Source organism: Eurosta solidaginis, chromosome 2 (assembly GCF_040869045.1).
Source record: "Eurosta solidaginis isolate ZX-2024a chromosome 2, ASM4086904v1, whole genome shotgun sequence".
Lineage (NCBI taxonomy): Eukaryota > Metazoa > Arthropoda > Insecta > Diptera > Tephritidae > Eurosta > Eurosta solidaginis.
Window position 1 is genome coordinate 105,962,025 of NC_090320.1, and position 22,501 is coordinate 105,984,525.

General features: G+C 38.6%; 1 long non-coding RNA gene across 1 annotated transcript in view; it reads right to left on the reverse strand.

The window, feature by feature from the left end:
• The window catches only part of LOC137240126 (uncharacterized), a 225,097-nt gene that overhangs the window by 200,978 nt on the left and 1,618 nt on the right, over positions 1 to 22,501 (reverse strand). The gene's annotated exons all lie outside the window — the stretch shown is intronic.

Here is a 22,501-nt window from a genome sequence, read left to right on the forward strand (position 1 = left end):
GTTGCGTTTGGGGAGACCGCACTCCTCGGTGCCAATGAGGTCTCTGGCCGTTTCCCTGCGTTCGTCTACAACAGTTTCGTGTGAGTGTGCCTACCTTTCCGCATGTCAAGCAGAATTCGATGCGAGCGCTACGGCAACCGTATGCGACACGGCCGCCTCCTCCCCATCGTCTGCACGCCGTAGGGTAGAAGCGGGAGGCTTCGACATGAGGGAGGCTTCGACTTTTTCAAATTTGGCCGCCGTTATTAGGTACTTGTATCGATGTATCTTGGTGCCGCGTGGTACTTCTGGAATGGTTGTGCCTCTGCGTGCCATTCTAGCTCCTCCACCTGTATGTATTGGTAACGTTCTTCTTGGCGCCGTGGTACAAATGGTCTTGCCGTTGGTCGCATCCGATCTCTGTCGGGGGTAATGTTTTAATAATCTTCTACCAAACTTACCAATTCTTCCAGGCTGCTGATCTCGCCTCTTTTAACATACAGTTGGACTTCTCTTCGGGGGTTCCGGTATATGCGGTTTAACTTCTGATCTTCGGTGTAGGCGGCATGTCGCATCAGCCCTTGTAGTGCTAGTACATAATCCTTGAACTTCTCTCCTAGTCTTTGCATGCGTGCCCGTATCTCGTGGTCCAACTGTTCAAAATATCTGGAGCTGAGGAAAAATTTTAGGAAATCCTTCTTGAATGTGTCCCACTCTTTCCAGCTCCGGTTGTTATTTCGGTACCAAACCAACGCTTTGTCCTTGAGTAGCTCCGGCAATGCTCTTGGTATAGAGTTGACGTTTATTTCGTATCCTTCTGCTAGTTCTTCAACGCGTTCTATGAACCCTAGAGGATCCTTGCTCCCGTCGTATTTTAAACCCTATTTCTTACCCGGTCCATAGTGGTTGCGTATGTGCCTGGTTGTTGCATCGCATATAGTGGTGGTTGTGGGACCCCGTGTTGGTTGGGTGCGCCGGTTGTATTATCGTCATCCGTTTTCGTAGCACTTGGAGATGTCGACCGACTACTTGCCTGTGGTATGTTTAGTGTAGATGTCGTCCTTGCGTGTTGTAGAGCTAGGTCTGTAAGCCGATCCTGCCATTTCTCGTTGTCCTTTTCTACCTGTACGAACGCCGCCAGTAGCTTCCTTAGTTCTTCTACCGTTCCTGTATCATCCAGCCCGAACTCCTAGTGGTAACTTACCAGCTCCTCTCGGGTGAGATAATATACCCATGACACCTTTACCATTTTCTTATTTATGTATCGTTTCCTTGTTAGTTTCTGTGCTTAGCCTTCGTTGTTTTGCTTTCCGTATATCCTTGTTACCTTCTCTTGAATATCCTTTATGTAAAGTCTTAACGATTTCCTTGATGTTTCTTAAGCCTGCTCGGGCGCCATATGTGACGGACTTATTTCTGCTGAGGTATGCCCAGTCCGTTCAGGGTTCCTTTAGTTGGTGGGAGAATCTATTCCGATTGTGAAATAAATAAACAAAGAAGTTCCGAAAACGTTATAAGGTTTCTTTAAAAATTCAATGTCCTTAATATATAATAATAATAATATTCTCGCTCCCTGTCTAGATAAGAGTAGCAGAGGTAGAACCCCTCTGCTAAGCTCTCCGTCAGTTGGATTAGAAACCTCCTACTGAATATAAAACTAATCACGAAATGAAGTAGAAACCTTCAGGTCGTGTTCTGGTCAGTGGTAGAAGCCCACTGACTCATATGCCTATCTCCTAGCTTCTGATCTTACAAGCTAATTTGTCGCCCTTATATACGATTTCGTACGCCGGCGGACGGTTATTTCCTATAACAATTCATCAGTAATAATTCCTCCGTTATAAAATTATGTAGGACTGCGCGCAGGCAGTCAGTAATTTTACAATAACAATTATAAAAGATGGAAATGCAAAAATTTAATACTAATTTAACACTATTTTCGCTGCATTCTATTACTACATACATACGCTTACATGCTAACATACGTTTTCACTTCTTCCATTATCATGCCTATGGTTTGTACACATGTATAAATATATATATATATGCATACTTTCGATCATGTAGGATAATCCGCCATCCCGGCATTTAGTATCCCAATTTTCGGGAGCCCTAATATACATGTAGCGGCCACCGTGGTGTGATGGTAGCGTGCTCCGCCTATCACACCGTATGCCCTGGGTTCAACTCCTGGGCAAAGCAACATCAAAATTTTAGAAATAAGGTTTTTCAATTAGAAGAAAATTTTTCTAAGCGGGGTCGCCCCTCAGCAATGTTTGGCAAGCGCTCCGGGTGTATTTCTGCCATGAAAAGCTCTCAGTGAAAACTCATCTGCCTTGCAGATGCCGTTCGGAGTCGGCATAAAACATGTAGGTCCCGTCCGGCCAATTTGTAGGGAAAATCAAGAGGAGCACGACGCAAATTGGAAGAGAAGCTCGGCCTTAGATCTCTTCGGAGGTTATCGCGCCTTACATTTTTTTTTTTTTAATATTCATAGCGAACAATGTACCTAATCTCGTACATACATTTGTTGTTTGCCTGTCGTGTTTTCCAATCTTCGCTTTACCTATTGAATTCAATCATTTGTGTTTATGCGTATGTTCGCTGTCGCTTGTTTCTGGTGGTGCGTTGGCCTCGCTTGATGCTTTCGGCTTCTGCTTAAGCGCCAAATACACGACACGAACATTTCCGCGAACATTCCGCAATCTTGTTCGCAGCTTTGGCAATACACCATACGAACTTTTGGCCGAACATTAGTTCTCTTTCAGATAGCGATGAATACGGACAACAATTGTGCTGCAGCAATTTTTCGATTAAAGTAGCATAATCATTATTCTTTTTAATTCTATTACAATAATCTTTGTTTTTACTTGCCACAATGATGGCAAAGATTTATACATTTCAATAAATTCACTCAGAAATTTTGTATTGTCCATTTTACTTTTCCGCGCACGTCTATTCCGTTCAGAAATTACTACGATTATGAGCTATTTCGTCATACACGCACGAACAGTTCGCGCAAATGTTCGCCAAAAATTAAAATATTTTGATTTTTGGCGAACATTTGCGCGAACTGGCAAACACCACCATACACGACAGAAAAGGTCGCAGAAACATGACATAACGGGAATGTTCGCGGAAATGTTCGTGTCGTTTATTTGGCGCTTTAGGGCGTGCGTTGGTGTGTCGTATGCTCGTGTGTAAGTATGTATAGAAAAGTTCCAATTAGTAGCGGCGTTTATTTTGGCGACTTTTGCTGCTGATCTTCGTTTATCCAAATTATTATGTATGTTGTATTTGTAGCTGAGTGCATTGGATGCGCAAAGGGTTGGTTGACCGGCACAATTTTATGTTTTTTGTGCGTTTCCTCTTCCCTTCCGAATGTTTTAGTGTATGTTTGGGTGACCTATATTTGAAATTTATGTGGGCGGAAAATGTAAATATTTTGCTTGCGTGCAAAAGTGCGCAAGTCTGGTTTGTCCTTCAATTTAGTAAATAATAATTCAATATACAACCGCATATATGTATTTCGACGTGTAATTCATAAAGATATAATTCATGTCATAAAAAATGTATAAATATTAAATTCAGAGTTAAATTCAATCGCTGTATAACATGTATGTAAAAAATGAAAAAATAGGTATATGTTGTGAGGGTACAAATCCCTCGGTTTTGGGGTTCTCACAACTGATTTACTTATTTGACATTGAAATTGTTGGCTCGTTTACACTACAAATAGTCCAATTGGTATTATAGCATAAATTATTCCCAAAGAACCAAAAGTTTCTTTTTTTCCTGATTCTTGTCTAATAAAATGGGAAATTATTCCAAATCCAGGTAAAATTAAAATATAAACTTCTGGGTGACCAACAAATCAAAATAAATGTTGGTATAAAATTGGATCTCCACCACCTGCTGGATCATATTTAAATTTCGATCTGTTAATAATATAGTAATAGCTCCTGCTAGTACTGGTAAAGATAGAAGAAGTAAAAGAGCAGTTAAAACTACTGCTCATACAAATAAAGGTATTCATTCGGTCAAATGTAATACCTGTTGATGGTCTATTAATAACGGTAGTAATAAAATTTATTAGATAATAGCTAAATCAACAGTTGCTCCTCTATGTGCAATAATAGCTGAAAGAGGGGGTACATTGTTCAACCTGTTCCAGTTCCATTTTCTACTAAACTTCTAACTAGTAATAATGTAAGAGATGGAGGTAATAATCAAAAACTTATATTATTTATTCGAGGAAATGCTATATCAGGAGCTCCTAATATAAGAGGTAATAATCAATTTCCAAATCCACCAATTATAATTGGTATAACTATAAAAAAATTACTACGAAAACATGAGATGTAACAATTATATTATAGATTCGATCATTTCTAATTAAAGCTCCTGGATGACCTAACTCAGCTCGAATAATAATTCTTAATGAAGTTCCAATAATTCCTGCTCAAGCTCCAAAAATAAAGAATAATGCTCCAATATATTTATGATTTGTTGAAAATAACCATTTTCGCGATTAAATGCGACTTATTAATGGGTAAATCAAATGGCTGAATTTTAGGCGGTAGATTGTAAATCTATTTATAAGAATATTTCTTTTTAATTAAAACTTTATAGTCAATAATGATATTAGACTGCAAATCTAAAGGAGTAATTAAATTACTAAGGCTTAAAAGATTCTACTAATATGTATAGCTTTGAAGGCTATTAGTTTTTTTTTAACTTGAAACCTTAAAATATTAGCAGAATAGAGGGTGGATTATAGAAATTAAAATTAAACTAAATGTTGAAATAAATGAAAAAATAAATATTCATTTAATTAAAAAAAATATTTAATTTACTTAAAAATATTCAATTATTTTCATTATAACTTAATATTAATGCAGGGAAACATAATCGTAGGCAGAAAAATAACGTAATTAATGTTATTATTTTTATAATTGTTATTAATAAATATTGATTATTTACGATTAAATATTGAATAACTAATAATTTGGGCAAAAATCCAATAAATGGGGGTAATCCTCCTAAAGACAGTAAATTTAATAGTAAAATAAATTTTAAAATTTTTACATTAAAAAATTAATTGAATAATTCATTTATATAATAAATTTCAAAATTTGTGAATATAAAATTACACTAAATGATAATAGTGAATAAAATCAAAAATATGTTATTCATAATATTTCATTAGTTGGTATTGCTGCTAATATTCATATTCAATAGATGAAAAAAGCTATTAATTTTCGCAAAGAAATTTGATTTAATCGTCCTAAAGAACCAGCAATATTTGACATAATAATAATAAATTTTATATAACTGATTTCAATTAAATAAGAAATTAATATCACAGGGGCAATTTTTTGTCATGTTATTAAAATTAAATTATTGTTTCATGATAATCCTTCTATAATTGTTGGAAATCAAAAATAAAAAGGATAAAAAAGAAGAAAATGAAAATTAAAAAAAAAGAAAAAAAGGAGAATTAAATAAAACAGAAGAAATTAAAATTCATTTACTAACTAAATAATTATTTTGTATTAATAAGGTATTTATATATGTTGTAATAATACAAAATATTGAACAAATTATCGAGCTCTATTCCAGACAAAGTATATGAAATAAAATCACCGAATGACTTTTATTCGCTGGAATATGTTGAATGTCTGCGTATAGCTCGTACAGCTCATCATTAAATCTTCTTCGGTACTCGCCATCGCCAACGCGTAGAGGTCCATAAATCTTTCGATCCATGCTTCTGCCCCATATAGCAAGACGGGTACGATAAGTGACTTGTAGAGTATGATTTTCGTTCGCCGAGAGAGGACTTTACTTTTCAATTGCCTACCTAGTCCAAAGTAGCATTTATTGGCAAGATTGGTTCTTCGCTGGATTTCAGTGCTGATGTTGTTGCTAGTGTTGATGCTGGTTCCCAAATAAACGAAGTCTTTTACTATTTCGTAATTGTGGCTGCCGACAGTAGCGTGGTTGCCAAGGCGCGTATGCGCTGACTCTTTGCTCGATGACAGCAGGTACTTCGTTTTGTCCTCATTCACCATCAAACCCATCTTTACCGCTTCTTTTTCCAGTTTGGAGTAAGCCGAACTAACAGCGCCGGTGTTTAGGCCGATTATATCAATGTCATCAGCATATGGCAGTAATTGCACGCTTTTATAGAATATTGTTCCCGTGCGGTTAAGCTCTGCAGCTAGTATAATTTTCTCCAGCATCAAATTAAAGAAATCGCACGATAGGGGGTCACCCTGTCTGAAACCTCGTTTAGTTTCGAACGGCTCGGAGAGGTCCTTCCCAATTCTGACTGAGCTGATGGTGTTGCTCAACGTCATTTTGCACAGCCGTATAAGTTTTGCGGGGAAACCAAATTCAGACATAGCGGCATATAGGCAGCTCCTTTCTTTCTGTCGAAGGCGGCTTTAAAGTCGACGAAGAGGTGTGTGTGTCGATTCTCTTTTCACGGGTTTTTTCCAAGATTTGGCGCATTGTGAAAATCTGGTCGATGGTCCAGGTCTGAGGTCCAATCAGCCGGTTCACGGTGGGCTTCAATCTTTCGCACAATGCACTTGAAAGGACCTTATATGCGATATTAAGAAGGCTGATTCCACGATAGTTGGTGCATTTCGCAGTATCTCCCTTCTTGTGGACTGGGCAAAGAACACTTAGATTCCAATCGTCGCGCATGCACTCGTCCGTCCATATTTTGCTAAGAAGCTGTTGCATGCGCCTTACCAACTCCTCGCCGCCGTACTTGAATAGCTCCGCAGGTAATCCATCAGCGCTCACGGCCTTGTTTTTTTTCAATCTGGTTATTGCTATTCTAACTTCGTCATAATCGGGCGGGGGGACATATATTCCATCATCATCGATTGCGGGGTCGGGTTCGTCATCTCTGCACGCTGAATCGCTGCCTCCATTTAGGAGAGCAGAGAAGTGTTCCCTCCAGAATCTAAGCACTCTCTGGACATCAGTTACAAGGTCGCCGTTTTCGTTCCTGCAGGAGTTTGCCCCGGTCTTAAAACCTGCCGTCTGTGGCCATATTTTTTGGTTAAATTTTCGGGCGTTATTCCTGGTGGCTAGCAGCTCAAGCTCCTCGCACTCACGCCTTTCTGCTTCTGCTTTTTTCTTCCTGAAAAGGCGTCTCGCTTCCCTTTTCAACTCACGATAGCGTTCACACATTCCTCTTGTTGCGCTTGCTTTTAACGTAGCCCTGTAGGCAGCGTCTTTTCTTTTGGTTGCAACGAGGCATTCTTCACGTACCAATTGTTTTTTCGTGGCCGCCGGTAACCACTTTTTTCCTCGGCGGCAGTACGAAGTGCTTTGGAGATATGCTCCCACTGCTCCTGTATTCCTTTAGGATGAGTTGTGCTCTCAGAGAGCAGGTGTGAGAGTCGAGTTGCGAAATCATTGGCAGCCTGTTGTGATTGAAGCTTTTCGACGTCTTTCCTTGTAATTTTTGTTCCTTGGTTTTAGCCGCGCTGAGGCGGGTGCGTAGTTTGGCTGCAACGAGATAATGGTCCGAGTCGATGTTAGGTCCTCGGTCGTGCGCACATCTAAAACACTGGAGGCATGCCGTCCGTCTATCACAACATGATCGATCTGATTGCGAGTATTTCGATCAGGAGACAGCCATGTAGCTAGATGAATCTTTTTATGCATGAACCTCATGCTGGATATGACCATGTTTCGAGCACCGGCAAAGTCAATCAGTCTCAGTCCGTTAGGAGAAGTTTCATTGTATATGCTGAACTTTCCGACTGTAGGACCAAAAACACCTTCTTTGCCCACCCTGGCGTAAAATCGCCAAGCACGACTTTTATATCATGACGGGGGCAGCTCTTGTATGTGCGTTCCAATTGTTCATAAAAAGTGTCTTTCACCTCATCGTCTTTCTTCTCTGTCGGCGCATGGTCGCAGATGAATGATATATTAAAAATTTTTGCTTTTATTCGGATAGCGGCGAGACGCTCATCCACAGGCGTGCACGCCAGAACTGGGCGACGAAGTCTCTCTCCCACCACGAATCCGACGCCGAAACTGGGCTTATTCGTATGGCCACTCCAGTAGATGTCACAATTTTTGACCTTCTTTCTTCCTTGCTTCGTCCAACACATTTCTTGGATGGCGGTGATGTCAGATTTTGCTTTGACGAGGACATCAACCAGCCGGGCATCTGCACCAATCCCATTCAGGGAGCGGACGTTCCAGGTACATGCCCTCAATTCATTGTCCTTCAAACGTCTGCCATGGTCGTCATCAATAGAGAGTGTATTTATCCGAGGCTTGTTGGTATATTTCATTGGAGTATTGTTTTACGTGGCGGGTCCCAAGCCCAGCGCACAACCCGCTCAGCGGCGGTGAAAATATTACTTGCACGTTTATATAGCGAGCCGCTTGCTCCAAGACGGACGCCCGCTTGCAGCCGCACCTAGAGGTGTACAGACGCTGCCGTTGAGATCTCCCCGGCTAGCCCTTAAACCGATTATGTCAGAGTGGCTAGCCAGGTTGTCGCCTTCTCACATTAGCTCACCCCTAAACGGGGTTTAGCGGCTATCTAGAGGATACTTTGCCGCAAGCGGCCGGCAGTAGTGAGCTACTTGAACCGCATGCAAAAGAATCGCTCTGGCCGTTCCCATGTGAATTGCGGTCACAAGCTTTCCCCACTTTCGTGGACTTCTACACACGGCCCCACCCTCCAATGTTCCAATATATTTATGATTTGTTGAAAATAACCATTTTCGCGATTAAATGCGACTTATTAATAGATAAATCAAATGGCTGAATTTTTGGCGGTAGATTGTAAATCTATTTATAAGAATATTTCTTTTTAATTAAAACTTTATAGTCAATAATGATATTAGACTGCAAATCTAAAGGAGTAATTAAATTACTAAGACTTAAAAGATTCTACTAATATATATAGCTTTGAAGGCTATTAGTTTTTTTTTAACTTGAAACCTTAAAATATTAGTAGAATAGAGGGTGGATTATAGAAATTAAAATTAAACTAAATGTTGAAATAAACGAAAAAATAAATATTCATTTAATAAAAAAAAAAATATTTGATTTAATTAAAAATATTCAATTATTTTCATAATAATTTAATATAAATGCAGTGAAACATAATCGTAGGTACAAAAATAACGTAATTAATGTTATTATTGTTATAATTGTTATTAATAAATATTGATTATTTACGATTAAATATTGAATAACTAATAATTTTGGTAAAAATCCAATAAATGGGGGTGACCCTCCTAAAGACAGTAAATTTAATAGTAAAATAAATTTCAAAATGTTTAAATTAAAAAATTAATTGAATAATTGATTTACATAATAAATTTCAAAATTTTTGAATAAAAAATTACACTAAATGATAATAGTGAATAAAATCAAAAATATGTTATTCATAATATTTCATTAGTACCTGCATATTGCTGCTAATATTCATCCTAAATGGTTAATAGATGAAAAAGCTATTAATTTTCGTAAAGAAATTTGATTTAATCGTTCTAAAGAATCGGCAATAACTGACATAATAATAATAACATTTATAAAATTGATTTCAATTAAATAAGAAATTAATATCATAGGGGCAATTTTTTGTCTTGTTACTAAAATTAAATTATTGTTTCATGATAATCCTTCTATAATTGTTGGAAATCAAAAATGAAAAGGATAAAAAAGAAGAAAATGAAAAGGAAAAAAAAGAAAAAAAGAAGAATAAAATAAAACAGAAAAAATTAAAATTCATTTACTAAATAAATAATTATTTTGTATTAATATGGTATTTATATATGTTATAATAATACAAAATATTGAACAAATTATCAAGCTCTATTCCAGACAAAGTATATGAAATAAAATCACCGAATGATTTTTATATAAAACATATATTTGTCATGTAAGTTAAGGACTGCATGTCCTTTTTGATAAAAAAAATTTTAAAAGGGCCAACTTGCCCACACAAATAAAGCAAGAGAATTAAACTTGAACAATCTTTATTTCACTAACACTTAGCACTAAGACCCAATAGCAACCGCCCCTAATTCTAATTTAACTGCTATTTATACTTTATCCACCCTTCTGCTGCACAGGGCTGAGAAAGCAGTGCGACCGTGACTTCCCACGGTTGGTAATTTCGTTGGGTTGCGAAATGCTTTGATCTCGCAACAGTTCAATATGCAGAAGTTGCTGACAGTGCAATTAACTAACTGTGGAATGATTTGCCGACATCGACAAGTGATATGATCTGCCTGTTGAAAGTGCTGACGATATGTCTGGGTGCAAATACCGATGTGTGAAAATTTGTTTACGCAGCGCACGTGTATTAGTCAGTTGTGGGAATACGTAAGTGCGCAGTGGCTGAATGTGTTAACTCTTCCCTCTTCAAAGATCTGTGTCCCGCAGATTTGGCGAATGATTTGGAGACACTTGTTGCCTACCCCGAAAGCTTGTGTTTAGCAGTGATATCTTGAGCTCAGAGATATTGATACTTGACGTTAGCTTCCTCCAAATTACCCATATGAGGATCATGACCAGAATGAATATTACAATTTCGTAGGACATCACTAGGTTTGTCTTCTTTCCAATCAGTCATTTCGTGAACAAGGTTGATGTGCACTGCTGGGGTCTTATTCCTGATGTTGGTTAGAACGGGTGGTAGGAGCTGAACCGCTGAGCTAGTTGTGCTCCAGTAAGTTCGGTTCGGTTGTTAATTGTGACGGACTCATTGTTCATCTGTAATATAAAAGAGGATATGATTCAAGGTTTTACCTGACCCTATGCTTCCATTGAAATTGTTGAGGTAAATTTTGTCTTCCTTGATGACTTCGATCGAGGACTCGTTGCAGGTAAGATAAGGACAACTGACTTCTCCCCTTTTAATGAGTCGATGTAAACAATCCTCTTCTGCTAAAAGGTCTAACGACTTTTGCTCGCAAATCATAGCTGCGGAAAGATGCAAGCAGCTTCCTTTGACGCCGTATGTCTGCTGTTTCTTCACCAGAATTTTTGGGTAATTCAGGTCCACTTTATGCCCACGTTGAGTAATTGTGTAGTATCGCGTGGAATTCACCTCACTTCAAACACGCTTAACATTACAAACATTCGTTCATTGACCCATATAACTACTATGAGTTCATTCGCGTTTGCCAAGTCGCCTAATGTATTAATGCATCATACCAAACTGCTCAAGCAGGAATCATATTGACAATATGTATATCAATATAATAATTTGCTGACAAAGCATTCCTCACTGTTGAGTCATGCACCTCTAGTATGTAAATATTAATGTAAGTATGTATATATGTATATGTTAAGAACTTTTGTATAAATAATAATGAATGTTGTCAATAAAGACAATTAACAAATTGCTATCCAACGCTACTCATCAGCGTTGGTCAGCCAAATCATTTGTTGTTCAATTAATTTTTTCTTTACATGGCAATCGTGCCAGCCTGATCTTCAATTAGCTGAAAATTTCCTCATAAGCAAAATTCGCTAGATCTTGCTGAACGGCGATCCTGCCATCTCACAAACAGTTCGCCAACTGCCAAGAATTTTAAAGACAGGACTAAAGTTCCTGCCAAACTAAAGATAAAAATTAAGTAGTCCTTAACGAAACAGGATACAAAGGAAGGAGACATTTTTGCGCCAAGATTCCAAGAAAATTGCTAACATCGTCAATTAAGAGGAGCTGAGCAAATTAATATCGAAAATATTACATTATCAGTTATGAAGATTGGAGCAAATCAAAATCGAAGTTAAACAACATTCTGATCGGCAATAAGGATGACTGACCAAATAAACGCATAAGCGAAGTGGAATAAACAACATTCTGATCGGCAATAAGGATGACTGACCAAATACACGCATAAGCGAAGTGGAACAAACAACATTCCGATCGGCAATAAGGAGAATTGACCAAATAAAAGCATAAAGCGAGGTGGAATAAGAATGACGAACCAAATAAAAGCAAACGAGGTGGAATAAAGAAATCTTCAGTAACAGCAAAAATCAGCAGCAAACAACATCTAGACTGACAAGGAGTTATAAATGTTTAACTATAATAAAAATTTAATAATTTGGGAAAAATTTATACAACGTGACATCAGGACCGACAAGGCGACACCTGTTTCGATTATACCTTGTAAATCTCTTCAAAGCCTTTTCTCCCGGGAGTGGGAGTCGAACCCGCACTCCTACGATAGTTGAAATGGTTATAAACGCATTCAGCTACGTCATGCCTTAGTTGTTGTAAAGTTTTTCCCAATTGCCTTCTTCGCATATATTATCTTCCACACATTACATAATGCGTATGTAGTTATGTGTTGAAGTTATGCCTGTTTGTAAGGCGGTTTTCAGAGAAACTTGGTATTTGATGTTGTTTTTGTTCTATTTATAGAACTACAACGAATTAACCAAATGTTGTCTACTTATATGAGTTAACCGGGGATTGCCCGTATCGCTTTAAATGTATGAAAACATTTATTTCAAGCAATTTTTAATTTTTTTACAATTTATTTAATAATTTGGGAAAAATTTAAACAACGTGACATCAGGACGGACAAGGCGACGGCTGTTTCGATTATACCTTGTAAATCTGTTCGAAGCCTTTTCTCCCGGGAGTGGGAGTCGAACCCGCACTCCTACGATAGTTGAAATGGTTATAAACGCATTCAATGCATTCAATTTTTTTTCTCATTGTCATAGAAAAATAACTAGAAATATTCATATACCGAGTAAATTGGAATGTCGGCAAAAGATTTTAAATACCCCATTGAGTGGGAAGACAAAGTAATTTTAGGCGCAGGAACAGTAGATTACGAAAAGGAATTAAAATGGTTAAAACCATTTTAGAAAAAGATAGGCATGAATAGCGAACCCACAATTGAGGATGTAAAAAATCCCACAACCAGGAAAGAAGAAACCGTTAGAATGATTCGAATGGTATTCCCCGAAAGAGCTTAAAATTAAATTATAATAGCGTTGGAATTTTTTTTTTGGCTATAGATAAATAAAAATATTTTTAAAAGCAAATAAACTATACTAGTAAATTATTAAATTTTTGAAATGTTAGAACCTTTTTTTTAACCTAAATAAACATATTTTTAATTTAAAGATTTTAGATTTACAATTTTATAATACGAAGCTTATAAATAAAATGGAATGCATAGGATAAAAGAATAAAAAATAAATAAAAAAAAAAACATATATATATATTCTTTTTTCGTCACAAATAGAAAATAATTATAGGAAAATTTTAACATGGTATCATGATAGCGATAGCCGGATACGAGTTAGGGAAGGAAAACTCGGAATCAACGCAAAATAGAGTAGTAAAATAGAAACCACCAACCGAAATAGATACGAAAAATTCGTCAAACGTCCCAGATGTTTGGTTAGCAGTTTTAATCTGAGTTATCGGGCTATTGATCATTGCAATAGCCATGATACTCAAAAGTTACATGAAATTTAAATATAGGCAATTAAAACCCGTTCAAGCTCGTATCTATGGAATTCAATTGTTAAACTTACACCCTACTATTTTAAAAACAAACTCAAAGCTGAGGAAGAGTAATAAACAATCCAAGTATATCTCAAATAGTAGATCTCAAAATGTCACAATTGAGAGTAAATGCACCCCTGCCTAAAGTGAACAGCAAATCAAGAACTTACACAATTCACATTAAAAACCGCTGTAGTTCCTATGGAAGTAATCAAAATAACATCCTTAAAGGCTGTCAAGGAAGAAGGTTTGTACCACAGCCCCGATAAAATTCATGTCAGTGGATATATGCAAAATACAAAAACTTTAAAACCAGCCCATAACAACAGCAAGAATGAAGAAAAGTCACAAATAGAACCTTAAAAATATATGTGAAGCGCTATATAAATTTGCAATAAAAGACTAGTCGCGCTCATTTTCATCTTAGGATAGAAAAATGTTAGCGTAGAAAAATTATCAAGCAACCAGATTGTTGAGGAAGTTATTGACTTAGCGCAATATTCGACCAGGCATAAAAGAAAGGCCGGCAATCCAGGACTTGAAATTTATAAGGAAAAATTAATTGAATATTTACTGCAGTAGGCAAATTTAAAATAATAATTGATAACCAGGTTCTCAAGATCAACTAATTGCACAAACCCAAGAGGTTGTGCAAGTGACAAAAATAATTCTACATAAAAGTCATGACGATTCTGTCTTGGGGGCCGCCGCAGAAATCGCATGACAAAGACAAAGAAAAATAAATTAAAAGATAGAATAATTTTTGCATCCGCTGTACCTTCCTTCCACTAACCAGCTAAACTACTACCGCTAATATAAACCACCTTGCCCTTCCGTCAATCACAGACCCTAAATTTCTGCATAATTAGTGACATATTATAAATTCCCGTACAATTAGCTACAGATTTTTTTTTGTACTAAGTTTAATGTAACCCTAGTAAAATGAAATAGCAATGAAAAGCTGTTATTTAATAGAAATAATTAAAGTTAGAAATAGAAAAAGAAAAAGTAGATATAAGTATGAGATGCTTCGGTTAGGAAACCTAGTTTTTAGAGAGGTAATAATTTTAGGAAAAATATTTTTACTTTAGCCACATGTAGAATAAGAAATACTAATAGGAAAATATCTTTCATTCTAAATAGATTAGAAAATGGAAATAGGAAACATTTCTTTACATGAAATAGGAAAAATTTCTTTCTACTTTTAACCTACCTAAAAAATAAGGAAATATTAGTCCATAAGAATAGGCTTACCCAATATAAAATATGCCAATGACTCACAATAATTTAACAACAAAAAAAATCAGTATCAACAATAGCATTACAATTTACTCGTCAATAAACAAAAACAAACAATTCATATTGGTATCCAGTTACCATTAATTCACATGCCGATTTTTAACTGAGTCGACGCTCTTAAGGGTCGGCTGTGTAAACAAAAAATACTCATTTTAGTAAATACACAAAAAAAAAAAAGAAAAAGTCAGCTTATTATGAAAAAGCGAGAATCAGCATAACGGGCACTGTATGTAAAGCAAATGCAAACGAATAAAAACAAAAAAAAAAAAAGAAAACACATATACTCATAATATCAAGTTACCACTATGACATAATTAATAATTAGAATTAAATTCAAAAAAAATCTCTCTTGGTAACACCAAAGCAAGTTGACTGGGTCATTCAACGAAAAATGAAACAACACGGCACACTTATCACAGTGACATTGGAGTGGCCGTCTATAATTAAGCATACAATTATATACACTCACTTAAAAGGCCGATGGTGTAGTATCGCGTGGAATTCACCTCACTTCAAACACGCTTAACATTACAAACATTCGTTCATTGACCCAGATAACTACCATGAGTTCATTCGCGTTTGGCAAGTCGCCTTTTGTATTAATGCGTCATACCAAACTGCTCAAGCAGGAATCATATTGACAATATGTAGGTCAATATAATAATTCGCTGACAAAGCATTCCTCACTATTGAGTCATGCACCTCTAGTATGTAAATATTAATGTAAGTATGTATATATGTATAGATTAAGAACTTTTTTTTATAAATAATAATGAATGTCGTCAATAAAGACAATTAACAAATTGCTATTGTTTAGGCCACCAGCCTAAATATTTCGGACCACCCTAACACGCACATTATTAGTATTACCGGTAACGGCTAACACCAGCCGAAAGCTAACTTTGAATGGGAAAAACTCAACGAAAGTTAGCTATCGGCAGGTGCCGCGGACTTGTTCGCGGTCTTGGCCTTTCTTTTTTTTCTATTTTGGAACGTTCACGAGCCAGCAGCTAGCCCCAGGTGAGTAATACAAACCAACCATTTTCTACATTTTCCAGTTTTTCGACTTATAATTAATTTTGCCGATTAGTAAAGTGTAATTTTTGAGCTTTGAATTGCCAAGTGTAAATTTCTTATATTTAACCATTTGCACTTGCATTAATATTGCAAGTAATTAATTTGATAAATTCGAATTGTCAGAGTGTATAGTGAAGTGTGCATTTAATTAACTCTTTCCCTTCACCATTATATCTTTCTGGTTGAAGTCTAATTTAGTCCGTGCACGAAATTGTAATTAAACACTTTGGAACATTGAATTTAGAATTCGTTTGTGAAATAATTATTCTATTCAATAACAAATACAGAATTTATATTGTTTATAACGTGAAATAAATTTGTTGTTGCTCGTTACTAATTCTTCCTTTTTTATTTCTTTTATTTGCGTGCGATCGCGCCCCATGACACGGGTGCCACATTCCCCCCGCAAGCATTTGGTCCTTACGCGCCGAGAAAAACCACCAGAGTTCAAGAGACATATTACACAGGATATTACACAAAATTTGCATTGCATTAAATTATTAAATAACAACATTAAAATCATCAAAACCAGCGAGAAAACAAACCAATATAGCCGACCAACTCGTCATCTCACACAACATTCACACGCACATACAGTCCAGTAAATCATAATATCGAGATCACATCATCATACAGTCCACTATCACTCATACAGCCATAAATCATCACATTATACCGTCGATTCATCGCATCAAAATCACATCATCAAACACATCCATTAGCATCACATCTTACAGTCATACACATCATATCATCATCATAACATCACATTCATCAGCTACAGTCGATCAACTAAAAACACAAGGTACGTGGTTTTGCTTGGTTGCACAAACTTTTTTTTTTCTATTTACGTGATTTTACGTACGGAAGGTGCATTCCGTGATAGACAAAAAAGGCAAAGCAAGTGAAATTGTTAGATTTCGTGGTTATAAACACACCAATCGGCTTTTGACGATCGGGTAATTCCCCCCACCAGTGGTAAGGGTTACTCGACACCACTCAAGGCAGACAGTCAGTGATTTTTTTTTATTTTTTTTTCACACTCATCACTGCATTGTGTTGTACCCCCTCATCGTCACATACATTGACAAACTTCCTAGTCGGGAACCATAATTTCACTTGGTTGATAGCCTTAGCTTGTCTATCACAGAATTCGCTTTATTAATCAGTTACGAGCTGAAATAATACCAAAAGCCAAAAAGTATCACTACGTTGGGTGGCTGGTGGCTTGATCACACAATTTATACTGATCGGTTTATATTATATAGCTGTATTTTTATCACTTTTTTTCTTAATAAATACTTTAAATCGTAATTTTCCACAGTAAGTTGGATAAACAAATTTATTTTTTATATTGGGAAAGATCCCTGGTTGGCTACTCGCGAATAGTCAGCGTTCACTTTCACTTTGTATTCACATTAAATCCTCGTCAGGATTTCTATCTGTGTTTCACATCACTAGGAATTTCTATCTGTGGTTCAAAATTTCTAGAATTACACACATTAAATCCACAGGATTTCGATTTGTGGTTCAAATCTCGAGGTTGACACACTATATCCACATCGGGATTACATCTGCGTTTTTTAAACTTTTTTTAGACACGCTAAGTTTTCAGAAAATATTTCTATCTGTGTCCAATACACCCTTTAGACACATTAAATATTTGCACACGATTTCTCTTCTCTGCATTGCACATCACTGTAGACACATTAAATCCTCGTCAGGATTTCTATCTGTGTTTGATATCACTTTGTACACACTAGAACCTTTCAGGATTTCTATCTGTGCTGCATATCACTACATGCACATTAAATCCTCGTCAGGATTTCTATCTATATCACTGTATACACATTAAATCCTCCTCAGGATTTCTATCTGTGGCTTACATAATCCTCGTGAGGATCTCTATAAGTGGTTCATATCACTGGCCACACATTACATTCACGTCAAGATTTACATCTGATTCATTTTTGTCGATTATCACTAAATTCACATAAGATTGCTTTCTGTGTTAACACATATAATCAGTTCAATCCGTGTGTTTTTAAAGAACTTACTTATACATCACAATCACAGCAGGATTGATAGTGGGCTACGTTCAAAAAAACAGAACACTCTTATAATCTTTGCTGCGGTTGAATACACACCAACGCCACTAAGTCTTTTGCCTTGAAGCTCGACACCTTCAAAGAAACAAAATATTCAGATTAATAAAATCAATGGAGACTTATATTAGATTGGCTGATTCCATAGTGGAGTTTGAGCAAGATTTCAACTGTGCCCCGGCCGAATCCCGGAACAAGCACACCCTTGCAGGAGCTAAAGGCACTTTGGAAGAAGACCAAGTCCACATATGAAGGTCTTCTCAGCAATCCTGGGCTGTCCAAAGAGGAACTCAGCTCGCTAAGAAGAAAGAACAAAAGTTGCTTCGCATGCTACCTACAATGCATGTCTGCTGTGGCGGCTGAAGCCGAAGCTATCACCCCACAGCCGGCGAAAGATGAAGCAAAGGATGAAGACTCTTCGCGCCGTGGACATGAAATGCGGCTGCCGCCTTGTGACACCGATGTATTTAAAGGCGACTACCTTTCCTGGCCAGCCTTTAGAGATATGTTCACGGCGATATACATCCACAATACCGATCTGAAAGATGTCGAGAAAGTATACTCTTTAAAACAAAAAACGCAAGGGGAGGCAAAAGAAATAGTGGGCAGGTGCTCATTAACAAACGAGGGGTTTGCAACCGCCTGGAAGAATCTAAGCGACAGGTACGAAAATAAACGTATCCTCGTCAACACACAAAACTTTTAGTTAATCTGACGGCAGTCGAACAAGAGTGTGGAACCTCAATCAAAAAATTGCAACGGGAGATAAACAATTGCATCTCCGCGCTAAAATGTCATAATATTGACATCACAAATTGGGACGCAATCATAACCTACTTATGCTCCACAAAACTCCCTGAATCTACATTGGCTCTTTGGGAACAGACCGTAGAACGGAAGACAGATATCCCGAAATGGGAGGATATGGACAAATTCCTGTCCAATCGCTTCCAGACATTAGAGACGGTTTCTGATCTTAGGGGTAACAAAACTACAAAAGCACCCCAAAGTCAAAATTCGAGTCTAGGGAAAATTCTACAAAACTTGGGGTTTACCAAGCCAGCGTACCCAAATAAGCCTGTAAGATGTGCAACAGTACGGAGCACAAATTACGAAATTGCCAAAAATTCCGTAGGTTGTCCACGTCAGAAAAAATCGAATTTGTAAAAAACAATAGTTACTGTCTGAATTGTCTGTCGGGTGGACACACCGTGACACGATGCACCAGCCCATTCAACTGCAGCACGTGTCACGCAAGGCACAACACCTTGCTCCATCTCCCGACAGCACAACAAAAGACAACTCTTCAAAGGTGGACTCAAAACGCCACCGACAACACACCTTCAACCTCACAGCAGGCTAGGGCAAGGATGGAGTCTGAAAAAAGACAAGATAATACTAATAACGTCTCTTCGTGTCATGCTAACACAACAAAGGGGTTGTTATTAGGAACAGCGCGGGTTAATATAATCTACAACGGAGTGAAATTTTCCGCCAGAGCGCTGATAGACTCTGGGTCCGAATGCTCTTTCATAACAGAAAGACTAAAAAAGCGAATAAACCTTCCATCCAAACGATTGCATGTGCAGGTGTCAGGAATAAATAATACACCATCTGCACAGGTAAAGGAATCATGTTCGATTAACTTAGGTTCGCTTACAGACCCCTTAGTAAGCATCAATACAGTGGCCCTAGTCCTGCCTCAATTAACAGGGGACCTTCCGACTTGCCAAGTGAGCGCAACGACTCGGCAAGCGTTCCCTGATCTGATTCTGGCGGATAAGAAGTTCTTCATTAATGAACCAGTTGACCTCATACTTGGAGGCGACATTTATCCCCAGATAATACTGAACGGTATACGGAAGAACGTTCTAAATACGCTTCTCGCCCAAGAAACCGTCTTCGGTTGGATTTTAACCCGTCGTGCAGATGCACCTCACCCAACCAATACACGAGTATCCTTTTTTAACGAAATTAGCCTAGACAAGCAACTAACCGCTTTCTGGGAAATTGAAAACATACCAACGAAAAAGGCCCTGACGGAAGACAATGCCTATTGCGAGGCACTATATAAAAACACAACGGAAAGGAATTCAGATGGAAGATATACCGTCGCCCTTCCATTCAAACAAAGCTTCCCAAAAACCGTCTGTTTGGGCCCATCGCTCAAGGGAGTCTGCTCTCAGTTCTAACGGAACGAGACACGCCTAGCCAAGACACCGGCCCTACAGATGGAATACAATAGGGTACTAACAGAATACGTCACGTTAGGGCACATGTCTAAGGTGCACACCGTAGTACCACCACAATCATCTGATTGCTACTTCTTGCCGCATTATGCGGTTATCAAAGAGGAAAGTACAACGACTAAAGTGAGGGTCGTGTTCAACGCGTCGTGCCCGACTTCCAATGGCACAAGCCTGATCGATGTGCTACACACCGGCCCAGTACTTCAATCCGACTTAACAATACTGCTCCTCCGATGGAGATTCTACAAGTACGTCTTCAACAGCGACATTAAGAAGATGTACAGGCAAATTTGGGTAAAGGAAACTCAAACCCAATACCAAAGAATAGTTTGTCGACTCAAAGCAGAGGACCCTGTCAGCGTGTTTGAGCTCAACACGGTAACCTTTGGGGTAAACTGTGCCCCCGTATCTAGCGATCAGAACCCTACATCAACTTGCTGATGACGTCGAGGCATCTCTGCCAACCGCAGCGCACATCTTGCGAAACAGTATGTACGTCGATGACGTCCTTGCAGGGGGGCATAGCATCGAGGCAGCAATCGCGGCTCGCGATGAAATCACAGCTGCATTAAAGTCAGCAGGATTCCCTCTGCGAAAGTGGACCTCTAATTGCAGTAGGATACTACAGGGCATACCCAAACCTGACAGGCTTACGGAAGACTTTCTGGAGTTTGAGGACGCGAGCATGGTAAAAACCCTAGGCATCCGTTGGAACGCGTATTCCGACTATTTTTATTTCACAGCGAAACCAATCGAAAACCAGGACATCTGAACAAAGAGGGCGATCCTATCTGCCATCGCCAAACTCTTCGACCCGTTAGGCTGGCTTGCTCCAGTTATCATCGTAGCCAAGATACTAATGCAGAACATTTGGCTGGAGGGGACGGACTGGGATGAACCGGTATCCGCAATCACTTTAGATCGATGGCAAACCTTTATGCAGGAGTACCCCGCCATTAACCGGATTCGTATACCTCGGTGGGTGCACTTCACCCCAACCAACGATATAGAAATTCACGGCTTCTGTGACGCGTCCGAAAAAGCCTACGCGGCTACGGTTTACGTGCGAGCTAAGATCAACGATAGGACATACGTTAGTCTACTCATGGCAAAAACGAGGGTGGCACCAGTAAAAACAATTTCACTACCAAGATTGGAATTATGCGGTGCCGTCTTGCTGGCTGAGACTTTGGAAACCGTGATGGAGAACCTGAACTTAGGCACATTTAACATTCACCTATGGACAGATTCGACCATCGTCCTAGCATGGATTCGAAAACCCCCGTGTTCCTGGTCAACATTTGTAGCTCACAGGGTGACAAAAATCGTGGAGAAGGTAGGAACGAAAGCATGGTATCATGTCGAGTCCGCATCAAATCCAGCGGACTTATCCAGCAGAGGACTTCCAGCCACGGACCTAGTCGACAACTCTTTGTGGTGGCAGGGACCTTCTTGGTTGAAAGAAGGCAAAGCGGAATGGCCATCTCAAGGTGAACAGGAGTACCACACAAACATCGAAGAAAAACGGGTACAAGTGAATGCAGCAACGAACATCAACAATAGCGAGGATATTCTTGATCGGTTTTCCGATCTATCAAGGGCGTTGCGGGTAATCTCCTACATTATAAGATTCTCGAATAGAACTCATCCAAAAACTAAAACGTCCTTTAAAGCAGAGTCGCACCGGATTTCGCCTGACGAAATTAAGGCTACGACTAGCCGCCTCATCAGGATATCCCAAACCAACCACTATGCCGAAGAAATAAGCTCTCTGAGAACTAGGAAACCCATTGCGACCAAAAGCGAGATTCTCTCTCTAGACCCCTTTATCGACGAAGATAATGTACTTCGGGTGGGGGGTCGTCTCAACGCATCCAGAGACGTTTCCGTCGACGAGCGTCACCCGATAATCCTCCCTTATGCCTGCCGACTCACCCGTCTCCTAGTCCAGTTTGTCCACACCATTTCCAGACATGGCGGAAACCAACTAATGCTGCGGCTCCTACGCACGCAGTATTGGATACCTCGGGTCAAAAACATGATCCGATCCATCATCCACAACTGCAAGGCCTGTACGCTATTCCGCAAACGTTCCCCGACGCAACTCATGGGAATTCTCCCTGCGGAACGCACTACCTTTTCTAGGGCATTTACCAACACCGGGGTGGATTTTGCCGAACCGTTTGACATCAAGTCTTACAGCGGACGAGGATGACGCATGTCTAAGGGTTACGTCTGCCTATTCGTCTGTT